This window comes from Macaca thibetana, chromosome 11, assembly GCF_024542745.1.
Source record: "Macaca thibetana thibetana isolate TM-01 chromosome 11, ASM2454274v1, whole genome shotgun sequence".
NCBI classification, from domain to species: domain Eukaryota; kingdom Metazoa; phylum Chordata; class Mammalia; order Primates; family Cercopithecidae; genus Macaca; species Macaca thibetana.
This window is the reverse complement of record NC_065588.1, coordinates 43603593-43624780: the sequence shown is the minus strand read 5'-3', so window position 1 is coordinate 43624780 and position 21188 is coordinate 43603593. Positions and strand designations below refer to the sequence as shown.

The 21188-nt window shown below is 39.3% G+C and overlaps 1 protein-coding gene and 1 non-coding gene across 3 annotated transcripts in view; one reads left to right on the top strand and one right to left on the bottom strand.

Annotated features, from left to right (window-relative positions):
• SLC48A1 (solute carrier family 48 member 1) overlaps nucleotides 1-21188 on the bottom strand; it is a 1155028-nt gene that overhangs the window by 438376 nt on the left and 695464 nt on the right. The gene's annotated exons all lie outside the window — the stretch shown is intronic.
• LOC126931890 (small nucleolar RNA SNORA64/SNORA10 family) lies at nucleotides 16392-16523 on the top strand. Its single transcript, XR_007717998.1, has one exon. It is a non-coding gene; the product is annotated as a small nucleolar RNA SNORA64/SNORA10 family (small nucleolar RNA).

The window sequence follows — 21188 nt, the reverse complement described above, 5'->3', positions numbered from 1 at the left end:
GACAGAAACCTTTTCAATAACTGAGCCACTTCATCACACAGGGCAGTTGCCTAGGGAACTCACCTGACTCAATCAGACCTGCACCTTTATTGTATTAAGGCCACTGAGATTCCAGGGGAAAGTTGCTACTGCAATGTAAAAAAACTTATGCTGACTGGAAACAAAAAAACAAAAACTGGGGCCAGTAGTGGTAAGCTGTTGAAAAAAAATTAAAAGACTGGCTTAGCAGTCAGGTGATGACAGAGAGGAAACTGATATCAGATGCTGGGAAGAAGGCAAAACATTTGGTAAAGGTTTTGCTTGTGATTACCTTGCAAGACCATTCACCTATTGAACTTATAGTTCAGAGGAAAGTTAGTGCTGCTATTATATACGTGGTTGCTACTGGTTGTGTTTGGCAAAGTACTGGGAGGGGAGAGAGAGAGAGAGAGAGAGAAGCAACTCCGGAAAGAAATGACCAGTTTATAACGAATGATAAAAGGGAATAAAAATAATCCAAAAATTTAGAATCTTATAAATTTGAAACAGCCAACTGCTTTTAGATCCGGAATCTGAAGAGTTTAAAGGCTTTGAGTAAAACTGCTAGGAAAAAAGAAAGAAAGAAAAAAATATATATATATATGTATACACACACACACACATACACCTAGATACATACATACATACTTGTGTGTGTATCAGTTGATTAAATGCCTCAGGGCAAAGGTTAGATCAACTTTTACAACTTGTTAAAACTTTAGAAGATAAAATTACTTGAATCAAGGTACTGGCCACAGAGGTGCGGGGGAGAGGGAGAGGGAGAGGGAGGATGTTTTGAGGACAAGAAAGCAAAAGAATAAAGCAGAAATAAAAAAAAGTCCCTCAAAGAGAATTCTAAATATGGTTATTTGCTCATGGAAATGTCTGGAAGCAGATAGATGGGGCCTCCTGGTTTTTGAGGGAGTCGTTCAGTAGTACAAAGAAACTGTAAGCCTGGTCTAAAAAGCCAGAGGCACCACCCTAATTCAGGGCAGGATGTGGAAAGCTGTGTGGCTCAATACCTACTTCAAGTGTGACCAAGGCAGGTAATAGAACAGAAAGGACTTCCCAGAGGGTGGAGCCAAGGAGCTCTGAGAACTGCCCCACACTCTGGGGGAATGGGCCTTGGAAGTCAAGTTTGTACCTGTGGCCACGTCCCCCAGCAGAGTTCTTTGAACCCACATTGGGCAGTTGTCCTAAGTTCGACTAATCAGATTCTCTCAGAACTTTGTAACTAAGACTGAGATGCTCTTGTTTCTCTGAGAAGTTTGCTTGTTCTGAGGTAATAAGAACTGAGGACGTTATGGGAGTGGCCATCTTTTACCCATCAAGTGTGCTGAGAATGCTGTAGAGAAAAGTGGTCTTTTCTGTAGAGAAGACAAAAGAATGCTTCTTGCGGAGAAGACATGAGAGACCATATTTATGGGAGCGGGGGGTTGGGGAAGAGGGAGAGAGATACAGAGATTTGAAACATGATTCTGCCTGTTCCTGAGAACTTTCTAGTCTCCTGGCTCCCCCAGGGTCAAGCTCCTGTAAGGACCAGCTGTACTCCTGTGAGTTCCAGGAGGCACCCATGTATCATTATAGTCCATCTCCTTTTCTTGTTCAAGTTTGTTTGGGTTGGTTTCTCTTTCTTAAAATCAAAAGACCCTTGACTGAGGAAGTGCCCGCATCTTATCACTGCAAAACATCTCCAGGAAGGAACCTCCCCTTCCTTCCTGCTGTGTACGTTGTGGTCATAGCACGACAGTGAGATTTCTCAGTGATCCCTGATTTCAAAGTAATTACAGGGGAAAAGGAGTAGATGAAAAATTGGCTCATGCTTCCATCTCCATCTAGACTGCCCAGTGTTAAGGACGACCTCTTTAATAGCAACACTGAGAACAACAACAATAATATGAAAAGAAAACATAATGATTTCTATTGTCTTTAATTTCATAACCAGGCTAAGGAAGAGGAGGAACATCTACTCTTTATTTCCTTTATCAATTCACTCTCCTGCTCTCTGGAAAGGTTGTTTTCTACCTTCTCCTTCTCATACTTGCTGCGTCGTTTCTCTTTTCCTCACTCTCAGCTGACGAACTTATTTTTCATTCCACTGATAAAAAAAAAAAAGAATAATTAGGAGATAATTTTCTTATCCTTCCAGCACCAAATCTACCAAACTACCAGCAAGGTACCCATTTACTTGGCCCTCCCTCCTGTTCCTATCAGTGCTTAAAGTTCTATCAAAGCCTAATAGAACTTCCTGAGATGATAGAAATATTCTGTATCTGTCTCTCCTCAGTGCAAAGCCAAGAGCCACACGTGACTATTGAGTGATTGGAACATGGACAGTGAAATTCAGGAACTGAATTTTACATTTTATTTAATTTCAGTTAGTTTAAATGCATATAGCCATATGTGGCCAGTGGCTGCTGTGTAGGACAGCTGAGGTATAGAGAAGTCTTTTGAGGAGTTTCGCTATATAGAAACAGAAAATGGTGTGGGTAGTCACAGAGGGATGGGGGTCAAAGTAACAGCACTTAAAAAAAAAGGTAAATAACATTTTAGCATGCTGATAGGAAGGATTCACAGGACAGACAAAAAGATTATGCAGGAGAAAGAAGGGTCAACTGCCTGTCTCAAAGGAAAGCATACGCATGGCCAATAAGTGCATGAAAAATGCTCAACATCACTGATCATTAGAGAAATGAAATCAAAACCACAATGACATACCATTTCACACCAGTCAGAATGGCTGCTCTTAAAAAATCAAAAACTAAAGGTGCTGGTGAGATTGCAGAGAAAAGGTAATGCCTATATACTGCTGGTGGGAATGTAAATTAGTTCAGACACTGTAGAAAGCAGTTTGGAGGTTTCTCAAAGAACTCAGAACTACCATTCGATCCAGCAATCCCATTTCTGGGTATATATCCAAAAGAAATATACATTTTTCTATTGAAAAGACATATGCACCCGTATGTTCATTGCAGCACTATTCACAATAGCAAAGACGTGGAATCAACCTAGGTGCCCATCAATGATGGACTGTACAAAGAAAATGTGGCACATATACACTATGGAATACTATGCAGCCATAAAAAAGAAGGAGATCATGTCTTTTGGAGCAACAGGGATGCAGCTGGAGGTCATTATCCTAAGTAAATTAATGCAGGAACAGGAAACCAAATACCACATGTTCTTACTTATAAGTGGGAGCAAAATATTGAGTACACATGGACACAAACAAAGGAACAATAGACACTGGAACCTAACTGAGGGGCGAGGATGGGAAGAGGGTGAAGGTAAAAAACCAACCCGTCATGTACTGTGCTAACTACTTGGGTGACAAAATCATTTGTACACCAAATCCCAGTGACATGCAATTTACCCGTGTAACAAACTTATACATGTACCCCAGAGCCTAAAATAAAAATTGAGAAAGTAAAATAAATAAATAAATTAAAAGTGCTTAGAAACAAAAAAAAAAAAAAAAAAAAAGAAGAAGAAGAAGAAAGAAGGCTCAATTATAAAAGCAAAGTTGATTCTAGATAGGAGCAGGCCATTGTATATAGATGCACTGTCTAATATAACAGCCACTAGCCATATGTGGCTATTTAAATGTAAATTGATTTAAATTTAATAAACTTCTAAATTTAATTCCCCAGTCACACTAGTCACATTTCAAGGGGCTATCATTGCACGTAATTTCCATAATTGAAGACAGTTCTTTTGGACAGTGTTGCTGTATACTTTCTGTCTTCATTTTATAACATCATTCCATGTTTTGAAAAAAATTTTAAACTTTTAAATCAAATTTATATAGGTGAATAGATTAGAGAGCCAAAAAGTGCTGCAATTGACAACTTTTCATTTCTTCTCCCTATTTTTCACTTCCCAAGTAATTGTGATCAAGTCTTTTCTTTTTCTTTCTTTCTTTTTTTTTTTTTTTTTTTTTTTGAGATGGAGTCTCGCTCTGTCACCCAGGCTGGAGTGCAGTGGCACGATCTCGGCTCATGCCTCCCGGGTTCATACCATTCTCCTGCCTCAGCCTTCCGAGTAGCTGGGACTACAGGCACCCACCACCATGCCTGGCTAATTTTTTTTTTTTTCTTTTTGTATTTTCAGTAGAGACAAGGTTTCACTGTCTTAGCCAGGATGGTCTTGATCTCCTGCCCTTGTGATCCAACTGCCTCGGTCTCCCAAAGTGCTGGGATTACAGGTTTGAGCTACTGTGCCCGGCCTCAAGTCTTTTAGCTTTAAAAAAATGATGGCTATAATTCTAAATAATTTTCTTGTATTGCTTCTTCTTGATTGTTTTCCAAGTTTTGGACATGATCCTGACTTCTTTAAGGAATGCATGGATTCAGCACTCCCCATACCCCTTCCTAGTCACACCTGCACACACATGTACACTTCCAGTCTCCCGTCTTCCCATAGAGTCAAAGTATTTTTATGGTTAGATCAGTATTCAGTGTTTCATTATTATGAAAAAGTGACTACTTGCAACCAAGCCCTGTGATAAGTCAGGGTTACCTTTTATTTAAGATCTTTTGATGTTTCCTAAAATTAATACTCTTTTTAAAATTTGCTTAGCTATGTAAGCATTTATCAGCAATTTGACCCCAGTCTTCTCCAGAAGTGTGGATGTTCTTTCTATATGTTCAAATATATCAGTTTCATCTTTTTGGAGCCATGTTTTCTGGAGACTTGCTTCAATCTGCTCAGGTTGCTCTCTGAGGCTGCTGCATGGTTGGGTACCCTGGAATCTCCATCACCTACATCCTGGGATTCCCTTCCCTTCTTTCTTGAGTCGGAGCCACTTGGTGGGACATGTCATCCTCTTTCTTGACATACTCTCTCATCACACTACTGCTCCAGCAGTAACTAAAAAGTAAATGTTTGAGAACTAGCATGTCTGAAAATGTCTTTAGCCTATCTTCACACTTAGGACTTTGTGTATATAAATTCTAAGACAGAAATAGTTTTTTCTCAAATTCTAAAAACACTGTTTTACGATAACTAGTTTCCACTGTTGTTAAAAAATCCAAAGCTATTCTTACTCTTTATCCTTTGTATATGACCTATTCTTTCATCTCTTTTGGCTTGATATTATGACATTTTATAGTGGGACGACTTATTATGGGTCTATTTTCATTCATTATGCTGGGCTTGTGGTAGCCCTTTTTTTTTTGAGATGGAGTCTCATTCTGTCGCCCAGGCTGGAGTGCAATGGCGTGATCTCAGCTCACTGCAACCTCTGCCTCCCGGGTTCAAGTGATTCTCCTGACTCAGCCTCGCGAGTAGGTGAGATTACAGGCACCCGCCAGCACACCCAGATAATTTTTTGTATTTTTACTAGAGAGAGGGTTTCACCATGTTGGCCAGGCTGGTCTCAAACTCCTGACCTCATGATCCGCCTGCCTCGGCCTCCCAAAGTGCTGGGATTATAGGCATGAGCTGTTGCACTAGCCAGTGAGCCTTTTTAATCTAGAAATTCCTGTCATTCCACTGTGGGAAATTTTCTTGAATTGTTCCTTTGACTGTTTCTTCATGTGTGTTCTTTTGTTCTTGTTCCCTCTTTCTGTAATTCCTATCATTGAGATATTAGACCTCTTGGACTGATCATCTAATTTTCTCTTTCACTTTTCTCTGCTGTTTTCCTTCTCTTTAATTTTTTACTCTACTTTCCTCAATTTACATTCTAGTCTTTGTACTGAGATTTTTGTTTCAGCTTTCATATTTTTGATTTCCGAAAGCTTCCTTTCATTGTATTAATGTCACTCCTGGACATTGGGTATCAAATGCTGATACCCTGATCTGCGTATCAAATTGCTTTTTAAACAGTTCCCAGGCCCACCTACACCACTCACTTTTGGTTGAACCTGTATTACAGATTCCTGAGCCTTTGGTGGGTTCTGTGGTGCCAAATTGCTCTTTGCTTTCCCCAGAGCTGACTAGGAATTCAGCTTTCATAGATCTCAGTCATTTACGCTTCTCTAGATGCTTTCCAGTTTCCAAACTGTACATGTTAGAGTGGGGCAGGGGTGTGGATAAGTCATTACGAATTCCATTTACTGTCATTTAGTCAGGTTTCAGGGCAAGCAGAAGTAAAAGCACATGTTAGATCAGCCATCTGTGACCAGAAGCTTCCCATTCTCACTTGAATGAGCTTCTAATCAAGCTTTCATCCCCTCTCTCAAATATTCTTTTGCCACAGTGACATATGACCTTCCATTGCCCATTCTCTGGTTAATTCTGTTCTTGTCTCACTTGACTTCTTACCAGCATTTGACATAGTTGATCACTTGCTTCTGGTACCCCACATCATCCTCACTGTTTCTCCATTTGATTCTCTCTCTCTCTCTCTTCTATTTTTAGAATGTGCTTTATAAAATTGAGTCATAATTTACATATTGTGAAATGCATAAATTTTAAGTGTGCAGTTCAATCAGTTTTGATAAATGCATACGCCCATAACCCCCTCCTCTAACAAGACAACATTTCTATTCTTTTTCTCTTCTATTGGGGATCCTCCTCTATCTTTTCCTGACTTTTAAATGCTGGAGTTTCCAAGGGCTCAGTCGTCGGGTCTCTTGGGCTTCTTCTCTCTTCTATCTATACTGACTCTCAATATCCAGTCCATTGGCTTTAAATACCATCCAGACCTGTGCTGTCCAAAACAGTAGCCACTAGCCACGTGGCTATTAAGTCTGAATCAAGATGTGGTATACACATAAAATTCATACTGAAGTTCAAAGACTTATTAAAAAAAGAATGCAAAACAACACAGTAATATTTTCATATTGACTACATAATAAAATGAGATTTCGGATGTATTAAGTTGAATAAAACATTATTAAAATTAATGTTACCCGTTTTTTCCCACTTTTTAACATAACACTGTTACAAAACACACGTAACTTGCCTTATATTTCTACAGGTTAGCACTAGTTTAGATATTGATAACTTACACATTTCTATCTCCAGAACACCAGACTTCATATCCAAATGCCTACTTGATGCAGCGAGAAAAAAGAACAAAATCATGTTCTTTGCAGAAACATGGATGCAGCTGGAGGCCATTATCCCAAGCAAATTAACACAGGAACAGAAAACCAAATACCACATGTTCTCACTTATAAGTGGGAGCTAAACATTGGGTATTCATGGACATAAAGATGGTAATGGTAGACAGTGGGGACTACTAGAAGGAGGAGGGAAGAAGGGGAGCAAGGGTTGAAAAACTAACTATTGGGTACTGTGTGCAATACTTGAGTGATGGGATCAATTGTACCCCAAACCTCAGCATCACATAATATACCCATATAACAAACCCACACATGTACCGCTGAATCTAAAATAAAAGATAAAAAAAAGAAAGTTATACTGAAGTGTGAAATACTGATTACAACTATTTTGAAGCATAAAATATATTGATTATTGTCATGGTTAATACTGAGTATCAACTTGATTGGATTGAAGGATACAAAGTATTGTTCCTGGGTGTGCCTTAATCTGGGTGGGTACCATCTAATCAGTTGCCAGCACAGCTAGAATATAAAACAGGCAGAAAAAAAAAAAATGTGAAAAGACTAGACTGGCCCAGTCCCCCAGCCTCCATCTTTCTCTCATGCTGGACCCTTCCTGCCCTCAAACATTGGACTCCAAATTCTTCAGTTTTGGGATTTGGACTGATTTTCTTGCTCCTCAGCCTACAGATGGCCTATTGTGGGACCTTGTGATTGTGTAAGTTAATACTTACTAAACTCCCCTATATATATTCCATTAGTTCTGTCCCTCTAGAGAACCCTGACTAATACAATTATAAAAACCAACAAATGCCTACTGGACATACCTACTTGGTTATATAATAGATATCTCAAACTTAACAGCTCTTAAATGGAATTTCATATTTCTCCCTGCCCCAGACTGACCCACCTCAGTTTTTCCTATCTCAGTAAAAGTCACCACCGTTTTACTCAATTGCTTGGGCCCAAAACTTTGGAATCTTATTGACCACTCCCCTTTCTCTCCCTCTCCATACCCAATCCATCAATGAATACATGTAGAATTAGTAACTTTTCACCTTTGACCCTACCAGGCCCAAGTCGTGGATTGCTTTCGCCAGGACAACGACCATAGATTCCTGTATGTGTCCTGGCTTCTCCACTTTGTCCTGTCTATTTCTCTGCACAGCAGCCAAATGGATCCTTTTATAAACATTATACAGATTAAGTCATTCCTCTACTCAAAAAACCCCACAGCAAATTTTAATCACCATAAAATCCACAGTCCTTACCAATGTACAAGGTGCTTCTTGATGTGCCCTCTGGCCACCTCTCCAAATGATTTTCTATCTTTTTTACCTTGTTCAGTGTACGTCACCTATGCTGATCTGTTCATCCTTGCAGTTTCTTTTTTCTTTTCTTTTTTTGAGGTGGAGTCTCGCTCTGTCGCACAGGCTGGAGTGCAGTGGCGTACTCATGACTCACTGTAACCTTGACCTCCTGGGTCAGCCTCCCAAGTAGCTGGAACTACATTCACAGACTACCATGCCCGCCTAATTTTTGTATTTTTTATAGAGACAGGGTTTCGCTATGTTGCCCAGGCTGGTCTCAAACTCCTGAGCTCAAGTGATCTGCCACCCTTGGCATCTCAAAGTGCTGGGATTACAGGTGTGTGCCACTGTGCTTGGCCACAAACTACACACTGTTATATTGAGAAGATCCTCTTGAAAACATATGAGTTACAGTTGGCCTCTGTATATGAGGATTCTGCATCTGCAAATCCAACCAACCACAGATCAAAAATGTCTGAAAAAAATTAAAATGACAATACAACAATAAAAATAACACAAATAAAAAATCAACATAATGCAACAACTATTTACATAGCATTTACATTATATTAGGCATTGTAAGTAATCTAGATATGATTTAAAATATATAAGGGGAAGTGCATAGGTTGCACGCAAACACGACACCATCTTATATCAGGGATTTGAGTATCTGCACATTTTGGTGCCCATGGGGGGTCCTGGAACCAATCCCCCACGAATACCAAGGGACAACTTTACATGTAAAAATTAATGCTGCTGGGTGGATACATTTTACCAGGATATGTCTTGGCCATTACTGTCAAACCCACTATTCACAAAACTTATGCTACTTTATTGCTTTGATCCATCTTTGGTGAGGAAAAAAATGTGTGTACCAAGCTGCTGGTAGACAGCACCAGTCTGCGTAAGATAATAGCCAAAACTAGAACCCCAAGTCAACATGCATGGCTTGTAGAATATCTGAAGTTAATAATGTTTATGTAACCCAAAAAGAGCTAGTGGATTTTAGGACCAATGATAAGGATATTAAAGATCAAAGAGAATGAAATGTCAAAGAGAATGAAATGAAAACTGGGTTTCTTAGTATCTGAAGAGATTTCTATTACAATCTCTCTATCCATAATTTGAAGTCTATTATCTTCTCCTTAAAGTTGGACATTTGAAATAAATAAAACTGTACAAAAACTAGGGCAAATTACAATAGCCTGATAATTACAACCCCAAACTATATATTACTTTTTAATTTTTTTAACAGATTGGCAGCCAGAAAAAAAATTTTTTCTTTGTACTTATTTTTTAAAGAACTAACAAGTAACTTTGAGCTTTCCTTCCTTCCTTCCTTCCTTCCTTCCTTCCTTCCTTCCTTCCTTCCTTCCTTCCTTCCTTCCTTCCTCCCTCCCTCCCTCCCTCCCTCCCTCCCTCCCTCCCTCCTCCTTCCTTCCTTCCTTCCTTCCTTCCTTCCTTCCTTCCTTCCTTCCTTCCTTCCTTCCTTCCTTCCTTCCTTCCTTCCTTCCTTCCCTCTTTCTTTCTTTTCCTTTCCTTTCCTTTCCCTTCTTTCTTCAAATAGCATCTGGACTGGATCTAAACTAAACTCATAGCACATTTATTTTGAGTTTCTTCTTTGAGGATCAGTGAGACTCAAGTGGAGTCTTCCCCATATGTAGATATGTTACTACTTTGAGTTATTCTCAGAGTCGTTAACTGTTTCTACCACAGTTATACAGTTATACTCTGAGAGTAACTGTCAATCAATCTAAGTAGTACAATCTGTCAGCAGGCTAGCAAGCTAAGGACGGTCTGTCAGTTACTTTTTACTAACTTTGTAGTTTCTTCGTCCATAGTCATCTTTACAATTTCACTGGAAATAATAAAAATACATTCATTCATCCACTCAATAAGAAAATATTTACTGAGCACCTACTTTGTATTAGGTGCCACGAAGGCCTTAGAGATGTGGGATGTGATGGTTAATTGTTTGTGTCAACTTGACTGGACCCAAATGCCAGATATTTAGCTAAACATTACTTTGGGGTGTGTCTGTGAGGGTGTCTCCAGATGAGATTAGAATTTGAATTCATGGGTTCAATAAAGCAGTTTGTCCTCTATGGTTGTTAGATGTTTCAAATAATCACGTTTCTGACTTGTATTGAATCAGATGAGCACAGATGTCCCTTTTCTACTGATATTCTATTTGTCTCTGAGTCAAAGGATAATTACAGAATCCTACATTTTGCTTTGGTTGTGTAGACCCAAACTTTGGGTAACAGATGGGAAAACAGACTTTGAAACTAAAAGCCCAAGAATTATTGCGCCTATTTTTATCAGGTGGTTTTGTATAATCCTCAGATTGTAAAAATAATACCCTAAAGAAAGTTGTTTCTAGAATAAAATTTATTACAGTGAGTATTGTCACAGTGAAATATTTTAATAACAAATATATTGTCAAACAAATGATGAGCCACTATTATGAACATGGTCTTAGTCTGGTTTCTGCTCTGTAGCAGAATACCTGAGACTAGGTAATTTCTTTAAAAAAAAACACACAAAAATTTATTTCTTATAGCTGTCAAGCATCCCAAATCTAAAAATTCAAAATCCGAAATGCTCCAACATCTGAAACTTTTGAGCGCTGACAAGAAATACTCATTGGAGCATTTCAAATTTCAGATTTGAGATGCTCCACCAGTCAGTACAATGCAAACACTAGCAAGATTCTAGAATGGGTGACTGAGTGATTATTTATGAGTATTTAAGTAGGTAGGAGACAGCCATTAGTAGCCCTCTGGAGCCTACTAATTTATCGTGTTCCATACCTCTGGAAACCTGATTATTGCAAGGGTAAGATCTTAGTAGCTGAGAAAAGAGCCAATGTGGGATATCTTGAGAATAAACGTCTGAGAAACCCATCCCAAATCAGAATGGATATTTTAGGCTGGCATATAGCCCCCTATTCCTTTAAAGTTCATGCATATGCTTCACTTCCGTGATGGAAAAGGCTATAAATCTGGAAGGATCACAGAGATCTCATTTAATTTACTGAAGGCACTTAGGACTCAGAATGGTGCAGATTGCTGTGTCTGGGGTCACACAGCTGACGGATTGCCGAACTGGGACTGCAATTCAGATCTTTCAGCATGCCGTCAGGTCAGGGCTTTTCTAAGCATCACTCCCCCAGAGGATGGAATGAATGCCTTCCAAGGCTGTGGATCGTCTGGGCAGGGGTAGTTATTGCCTCTCTTCTCAGGATGGAGGATTGACAGACAATCATCCAAACGCTCATTCTCTGGCCACTGTGTGAAGCACTGAAGGGCTGGGGAAAGCGGGTAAGGGAGTTAGGGCTCTAAGTAGCATCGACGACACCAGAGCTGTGCCAGAGCCTTCTGGTGACCTTTATCTTCATATTCTCTTTCCAGTTCAAGCTACAAACTGTTTTGAAACTGTTGTTTCAGTAAAGGCACCGCATCCTAAATGTATTAAAGGTTGACTGAATAAATTTAAGCATGACTACTTTTAAGCATCCAGTTCACCTCTAAGAAAATCCAATTAAATCAAAAAGAAATTTGAAAAGAAAAATGACTAAGCCCACTTCACTGGCATTCACTAAATCACCACTTATAAAGTGGTTGGCTCTCATTATGCATGTCACATGCATTGTTTAAAATCCTGACCACAATCCTATGAGATAGAGTTTGCCTTTATTTTAAGGATAAGGACATTGAGGCTCAGAGGGTTATCGTACACTAGCAGGAAGAGGAACCTCTGAGAGTTGAACTCTCATGTTCCTCCCACTCTGATACATACTCTCTATTCACCCAACAAATATGTGTTAATCTTTTTTTTTTGGAAGCATCATAGAAATTGTACCTCAAGTACTTGGAAAGACATTTGTTAGAGAAATAGAAACTTAGAGTCTGAGATTAGCCTGGTCAACATGGTGAAACCCCATCTCTGTTAAAAATACAAAAATTAGCCTGTCGTGGTGGCACACACAATCCTACCTACTCAGGAGGCTGAGGCAGGATAATCGCTTGAACCTGGGAGGCAGAGATTACAATGAGCTGAGATCGTGCCACCACACACTAGCCTGGGCCTGGGCCACAGAGCTAGACTTGTCTCAAAAAAAAAAAAAAAAAAAAAAAAAAAGAAACTTATTTTTAAAGGCAGGCCAATGCCCTGTTCTATAAAATAAAATAGGTTTATAGATGCTTAAAGTGAACTACTACTTCAGAAAAAACAATGTGGTTTCCAGAGAAAGGTTATGTAGCCATTGATGAAGTTCTGGGACTTTATTAACCTTAATAAACTAAGTTTGACTTTTAAAATTAAGCAAGAATAATGCAAAACTGAGGACGACTTCTGGCCCAGAGTAGAGAGTTGCCCATGGCTGGTGGATACATCATTGTAATGACACTGAGCATTCAGAAGGGCTAGTGAATGAACATTTCAGTCTAAGGTGAATGGGAAATCAACTATAAGGCTAATTTCTTACTGTACTAGGAAACTATTTTACTGAAGATAAATTATCTCTTTGGGTAGATATTTCTAGGAAAGAGATTACATTTCTTCTCGCCACACTTCTCTACAAAGTATTCCAAGTAACTGTCTATAGCAGAGGTTGGCAACTCTTCTGTAGCATAAATGTAGCCTGAGACAATATGTGAAAGAGAGTGGTTGTGTTCCAATAAAACTTTATTTAGAAAATGACAGAGGTGGGGAAAGGAGGCTGTAGTTTGCCCATCCCTGAGCTACAGTGTTAGTAAGCATTGGGTAATAAATGTCACTTCTACTTAAATGTCCAAGAGACCTGCAAAGCAAAGAATCCAAGTGCATGTATTAATTTTTTTAAATCTCACTATGGATATCAGAACATTCAAAGCCAACATGGAAAATTACATTTCTTTAATATGACTATTATCATCCTTGTCTTAAATGATTTGAATGAAACCTTTGGTGTTAACTCATCAGTTTTATTTTTTAGTAGTTCTGCATAAATATAAAAAAGAATTGCCTTAAACAGTTTGGGCTGCTATAATAGAATACCACAGGCTGTGGCTTCAACAACAAACATGTATTTATCGCAGTTCTGGAAGCTAGTGAATTGCCCTCTTCTTGGTTTGTAGAAGACTGTCTTATCGTATATTCTTATATAGTCCAGAGAGATCATCTGTCTTACTTATCTTCTTATAAGGGCACTAATCCCATTCATGAGGGCTTCTCTCTTATGACCTAATCACCTCCCAAAGCCCCACCTCCTAATATCATCACAGGGGGGCTATAATTTCGACATATGAACTTGGCAGGTACACATTCAGCCCATAACAAGAATCTAGATGCCAGTGGTTGAAAGAGCCTAGGGTGACCTTCCAGGTGTCTGCAATCATACAACTGATAGCAATGCTACGTCAGTATTTGGTTAATAGGTGATAAGTATCTTTCCAGCTTACATACTGTGCCATCTCTGAGACTCTCTTTTTGCAGATTAGAGGCAGGCTAATTTCATTTGAATGAGTTATTGGAATTTTCTATGGCCAAAGTATATGGTAACGCTTCTAAAATATTGCATATGAATAAGCAATATTTCGTGAAGTTTCCTGTCTTTTTGTTTGTTTGTTTTGGGGTGTGTGTGTGTGTGAGTGTGTGCCTACTGAATGGAATTATTTTTTAGTTAGCCCATAATAATATATTCAATAATGTTTAGTGAAGTTAATAAATTAAGTCAATTACAACTTCTTTCCCTAGAGATTCTTTTCAGGGTTATGTTTCTTATTAAAAAAGATGACCAGGGCTGGGCACAGTGGCTCACACCTGTAATCCCAGCACTTTGGGAGGCCGAGGTAGGTGGATCACCTGAGGTCAGGAGTTCAAGACCAGCCTGGCCAATAGGGTGAACCCTCCTCTTTACTAAAAATACAAAAATTAGCTGGGCATAGTGGCGGGCTCCTGTAATCCCAGCTACTCAGGAGGCTAAGGCAGGAGAATAGCTTGTACCCGGAGGCGGAGGTTGTGGTGAGCTGAGATCATGCCATTGCACTCCAGCCTGAGTGACGGAGTGAGATTCTGTTTCAAAAAAAAAAAAAAAAAAAATGATGACCAAGCCTGGTGTCTCATTCCTATAATCCTAGCATTTTAGGAGGCCAAGGTGGGGGGATCACTTAGGACCAGCAGTTTGAGACCTACGTGGGCAACATGGTGAAACCCTGTCTCTACAAAAAGTACAAAAGTTAGCTGGGTGTGGTAGCAAACACCTGTAGTCCCAGCTACTTGGGAGGCTGAGGTAGGAGAATCACTTGAGCCTGGGAGATGGAGGCTGCAGTGAGCCATGAGCACACCACCGTACTCTGGCCTGGGCAATAGAGTGAGACTGTGTCTCAAAAAAAAAAAAAAAAAAAATATATATATATATATATATATACACACATACTAGCTGGACAGGAGGATCACTTGGTCCCAGCAGTTCAAGGTTACAGTGAGCTATGAGCACACCACTGCACTCTAGTCTGGCTGACAGAGTGAGAACCTGTCCCCAATAACTAATAATAATAATAATTTTAAAATATAAAATGACACATAATTTATACATTTTCCTTAAGTTATGATGGAGAACCTTCATAATAATATGAAAAATCCAATATGTTATTCCTTAGAGTCTTAGTTATTAATCTCATTATGATGTTATAACAGATGTTGGCACTCAGCTCTAGGTAAAGAGAAGAGGTGGCATTGACAATTTAAAAATGATTTTGAAATCAGTCATTTTCTAATTCTATTTAGTAATAACAATAGCACTGTAAGTAATTGCTGCACTAGTAGCAGTTAACATTTACTGAGTTCTAACACATAAAAAACTGTACTAAACACTACACATATATCTCATTTAATCCCCAAAATAGTTAATATTGGAGGTATAATTTTACAGATGAGGAAATGAAATGGCAAGAGGTTACAAAATGTATCCAAAGTTAGAGGACTCAAATCCAGATCAGTCTGATAGCAAAGTCACTGCTTTTAACTACAATTCCAGTGATTCTCAAAGTGTGGTCCCCAGACCAGCAGCATCAACATCACCTGAGAATGTGTTAGGAATGCAGGTGCTCAACCCTCATCCCCATCAGCTGAATCAGCAACTCTGGGGGTGGTGAAACATTTGTCACATTCTCTCCAAGTAATTCCAAAGTCCACGGACATTTGCCAACCTCTGTATTATGCTAAGCTGCATTTAAAAGAAGTACCAAACACTGAGTAAACATTAGTTGTGCAGTTAAGTAAATGCTATAACAGGAGAGAACTACCTAGCACAGCACAGAGCTCACAGTGAGCATTAGCCTATAATAGTTTATTTCTCTTATATTAATACCCATCAGATCTGTCTATTGTGAAGTTAGATTATTAAAAACTGTTCCTGGCCGGGCGCGGTGGCTCACGCCTGTAATCCCAGAACTTTGGGAGGCCGAGGCAGGCGGATCACGAAGTCAGGAGGTGGAGACCACCCTGGCTAACACGGTGAAACCCCGTCTCTACCAAAAATACAAAAAATTAGCTGGGCGTAGTGGCGGCGCCTGTAGTCCCAGCTACTCCGGAGGCTGAGGCAGGAGAATGGCGTGAACCCGGTAGGCGGAGCTTGCAGTGAGGTGAGATAGCGCCACTGCACCCCAACCTGCGCGACTGAGTAAGACTCCGTCTCAAAAAAAAAAAAAAAAAAATCAAAACAAAAACTGTTCCTGTACTGCCATCTGTTTTCTAAGTTGGGAGGGGAGAAGCCCAGCACACTCTAGTTAGAAAGAAAAACAAAGGCAAATGTCAATAAATTCTCCTTCCAGGCCAACCAAGATCTTGAGCAATTGTTTTTCAGCTAAAAAACTAATTCCATATTTTGTATTCATCAAAATTCTTTATCTGGATTTCAGGGTAGAAGAAATCCACATATTTGACAACATTCCTTTGAATGAAACTAAGAAGTAATGTTGGTAGTGGTGGCCTGAGCGATACATGTGATTGTGGCAGAGATTAATGGTGACTAAAGAAACTTAACAAGTTTTAAAATCATAAAATAGGCCTCTCAGCTCCGTTTAATCACACAGGTCCAGTGTGTGGTTGGCCTGTTTTCTGGGAGGCAGAGGAAGGCTTTCCTAATTACAAGAGACCTGCCCAGAATGGCCTCCCCATTTCTAGGAGTATGATCGCTTTTGGGGGAAAAAAAGAAAAGAAAATAATGGATGCTGCCAGGCACAGTGGCTAATGCCTGTGATCCCAGCACTTTAGGAGGCTGAGGCGGGCAGATCACGAGGTCAGGAGTTCGAGATCACCATGGCCAATATGGTGAAACTCCGTCTCTACTAAAAATACAAAAGTTAGTCAAGCGTGGTGGTGGGCACCTGTAATCCCAGCTACTCAGGAAGCTGAGGCAAGAGAATCGCTTGAACCCAGGAGGCGGAGGTTGCAGTGAACCGAGATCGTGCCATTGTACTCCAGCCTGGGCAACAAGAGCAAGACTCCATCTCAAAAAAAAAAAAAAAAAAAGAAAGAAAGAAAATAATGGATGCTATGAATGATAGTTTAATAAAATTTGTATTGATACATGATAATTGCACATATGTATGGGATACATGTGATATGTATTAAACATGCTACAATGTGTAATGATCAAATCAGGGTACTTGGGAGATTTGTCACCTCAAACATTTATTTCTTTTTATGTTGGGAACATTCCAAATATTCTCTTTTAGCTATTTTGAAATATACAATAAATTATTGTTAATTATAGTCACCCTACTATGCTATGGAACACTAGAACTTATTCCTTCTAATTGTATTTTTGCACCTTTAACCAACCTCTCTTTATTTCCCATCCCCAACCCTTCCCAGCCTCTAGTAACTATTATTCTATTCTCTACCTCCATGAGCGCAACATTTTTAGCTACCACATATGAGTGAGAACATACAATATTTCCACTTCCTCCACCCATTATTCTGAATTAGTCTCTGTGCCTGGTTTATTTCACTTAACATAATATCTTCCAGTTCCATCTATGTTACTTCATTCATTTTTGATGGCTGAAGAGTATTCCATTGTGTATATGTACACAACATTTTTTTTATCCATTCATTGATGGACACTTAGGCTGATTCCATATTGTGACTATTGAGATTGCTGGATTGTATGGTACATCTATCTTTAGTTTTTAGAGGAACATCCATACTGTTTTCCACAGTGGCTGTACCAGTTTCCATTCCCCCCGGTAGTGTACTAGTGTTCTCCTTTATCTGCATCCTAACCAGCATTTGTTGTTTGTCTTTTTGATAATAGCCTATTTTAATGGATGCTATCAATAATATAATTTAGTAGGATAGTTTTAGTGATACCTTTTGAATTTTTATTTTCATAACTTGTGAAATGTCCCTCACACCTCATCTTTTGGCCTCTTCTCTACCTCTCAGATTTTGCAAAACCTTGCACACATGCACGACTCGGAATGCCAGGCATAACGGAAAGTTGCCACACAAGAAAAGAAAGAAAAACTTGGGTAGGCGTGGTGGCTCAGGCCTGTAGTCCCAGCACTTTAGGAGGCTGAGGTGGGTGGATCACGAGGTCAGGAGATCAAGACTATCCTGGCTAACATGGTGAAAACCCGTCTCTACTAAAAATACAAAAAACACTAGCCAGGTGTGGTGGCACGTTCCTATAGTCCTAGCTACTCGGGAGGCTGAGGCAGGAGAATCACTTGAACCTGGGAGGTGGAGGTTGCAGTGAGCCAAGATTGTACCACTGCACTCCAGCCTGGGCAACAGACCTAGACTCCATCAAAAAAAAAAAAAAAAAAAAAAAAAAAGAAAGAAAGAAAGAAAAAGAAAAACTCATTTCTCTTGAACACTTTTTAACATGAAAAAAAAGATAACTTTTTTTGGTAAGTGATTCTAGTGGTGGTATGTGGAAGACAGGAGGGTGGTCAGGATCAGAGGAGATCACCTTCAGCCCAAAGAGTTCAAGAGAAGATAGAGTTGGGAAACATGCTCTTCTACCTTTATGCTACACAATTTTAAACTGTAAACTAAAGAACCTCAAAATGGGTTATTGTTCACATTTTCCATAATTCTCTGAGTGAGACTTGCATTTGTGGTCATCATCAATGAATCTCCATAATTACCTTGGAGAGAGTTATTGGAAACAGGCCACACAGTAGATGATCCAGTGACATGTGTAATGATGTAACCAGCATTAAATAAATGGACTTAGGGAACTGCAGAGACAAGCAGATCTGTATGGTTCTAATATAAACAGGTTCCCAAGAGTCATGACATTGTGAGTCATAATGGTACTGCTACCTTTTTTTTGGGGGGGGGGTGTATAATATATATTTGGTAAGATTAATTCTTTTAAGTGTACAACTTTATGAGTTTAGACAAATGCATACAGTCATATAACTGCCACCACAATCAAGATTTTCAACATACATCTTAAACTAATCACAGTCTAGATTCAAGGAGTATTCTACCTCTTCACTGTGTGGTGTCCCAACTGGTGTACTAGGGTTATGGCTGTCATACATTTTGCTTTTACATATGCTACAAACCCACAAAACTACTGTACTTTGCCTATACTCACTCTTTTCCCTGTTTTCACTACTACTATTTTTAAAATTTAGCTCATCAATTATCTTTTACAGTTATTAAAAGTCAGAAAAAGTCTTTTACGTTTATCTTCATTTTAACAATTTCTGGAATCTTCACTTCTTTGTGTAGATCCAACTTTCTCTCTGGTATGTAGAATTCAGCCTGAAAAACTTCCTCTAATATTTCTTATAGTCTAAGGCTGCTGGATAATTAATTCTCTGCTTTTGTGTGAAAAGTCTTAATTTCTCCTTCATTTTTGAAAGATATTCACACTGTGTATAGAATTGTGGAGAGTTATTATTTTTTCTTTCTCTCAGCAGTTTAAACATGTCAATTTGTCTTCAGACTTGCATAGTTTCTGAAGTCTGCTGTAATTCTTTTTTTTTCATTTTTTAATTATTATACTTTAAGTTCTAGGGCACATGTGCACAACGTGCAGGTCTGTTACATATGTATACATCTGCCATGTTGGTGTGCTGCACCCATTAACTCGTCATTTACATTAGGTATATCTCCTAATGCTATCCCTCCCTGCTCCCCCCACCCCATGACAGGCCCCAATGTGTGATGTTCCCCACCCGTGTCCAAGTGTTCTCATTGTTCAATTCCCACTTATGAGTGAGAACATATGGTGTTTGGTTTTCTGTCCTTGCGATAGTTTGCTCAGAGTGATGGTTTCCAGCTTCATCCATGCCCCTACAAAGGACATGAACTCATCCTTTTTTTATGGCTGCATAGTATTCCATGGTGTATATGTGACACATTTTCTTAATTCAGTCTATCATTGATGGACATTTGGGTTGGTTCCAAGTCTTGGCTACTGTGAATAGTGCCACAATAAACATACATGTGCATGTGTCTTTATAGCAGCATGATTTATAATCCTTTGGGTATATACCCAGTAATGGGATGGCTGGGTCAAATGGTATTTCTAGTTCTAGATCCTTGAGGAATCACCACACTGTCTTCCACAATGGTTGAACTAGTTTACAGTCCCACCAACAGTGAAAAAGTGTTCCTATTTCTCCACATCCTCTCCAGCCTCTGTTGTTTCCTGACTTTTTGATCGCCATTCTAACTGGTGTGAGATGGTATCTCATTGTGGTTTTGATTTGCATTTCTCTGATGGCCAGAGTGAACAGGCAACCTACAGAATGGGAAAAAATTTTTGCCATCTACCCATCTGACAAAGGGCTAACATCCAGAATCTACAAAGAACTTAAACAAATTTACAAGAAAAAATCAAACAACCCTATCAAAAAGTGGGCAAAGGATATGAACAGACACTTCTCAAAAGAAGACATTTGTGCAGCCAACAGATACATGAAAAAAGGCATCGCTGCCTTTTTACCATGGTGGGAAATGTGAAATTATCATTATCCAGGAATGGCATCTGTGACAATAAAGAAGATGAAAAGACGATTCCTAGACCAAAATAGGAAGAGATGATGTCTGGATATTTGCCCTGATTTGACAATAAGTAAATATGTAAGTATCTCTTCTACTCCTTTCTACCCATTATTCTGAATTTTTATTGATTTCCAGGAGCCCACACAATTTGTAAAGCATTTTCAATAAAAGTGTTTAGTTAGACAAGGCTTCTTAAAATGTAAACATATATTTTCCTTGCTTTGCAGATGGGTACCTCCTAGAGCCACCGGCACCAGTCATGGTCAATCGCACTGTGTTTTTTGATGCCATCATCGACTTGGGCTGTGTCTTCTTTGAGGTGTTTGCAGACAAAGTTCCAAAGACAGCAGAGATTTTTGTGCCTGAGAGCTGGCAAGAGAGGATTTGGTTATATGGGTTCTTGCTTTTACAGAATTATTCCAGGCCTTATGTGCTAGGTTAGTGACTTCATGCCATTATGGCGTTGGTGATAAGCTTATCTACAGAGAGAAACTTGATGATGAGAATCTCATCCTGAAGCATACAGGTCCTGGCGTGATGTTCATGGTAAATGCAGGACTCAACACAAACAGTTCCCAGTTTTTCATCTGCACTGCCAAGACTGAGTGGTTACATAGCAAGCCTGTTGTCTTTGGGAAGATAAAAGAGGGCATGAATATTGTGGAAACCATGGAGCACTTTGGATCCAGGAATGGCAAGATCAGCAAGAATATCACCATTGCCATTTGTGGAAAATGCTAGTAAATTTGACTTGTTTTATCTTAACCACCAGACCATTTTTTCTGTAGCTCAGGAAAGCACCCTTACACCCCATTTACTTGAAATATCC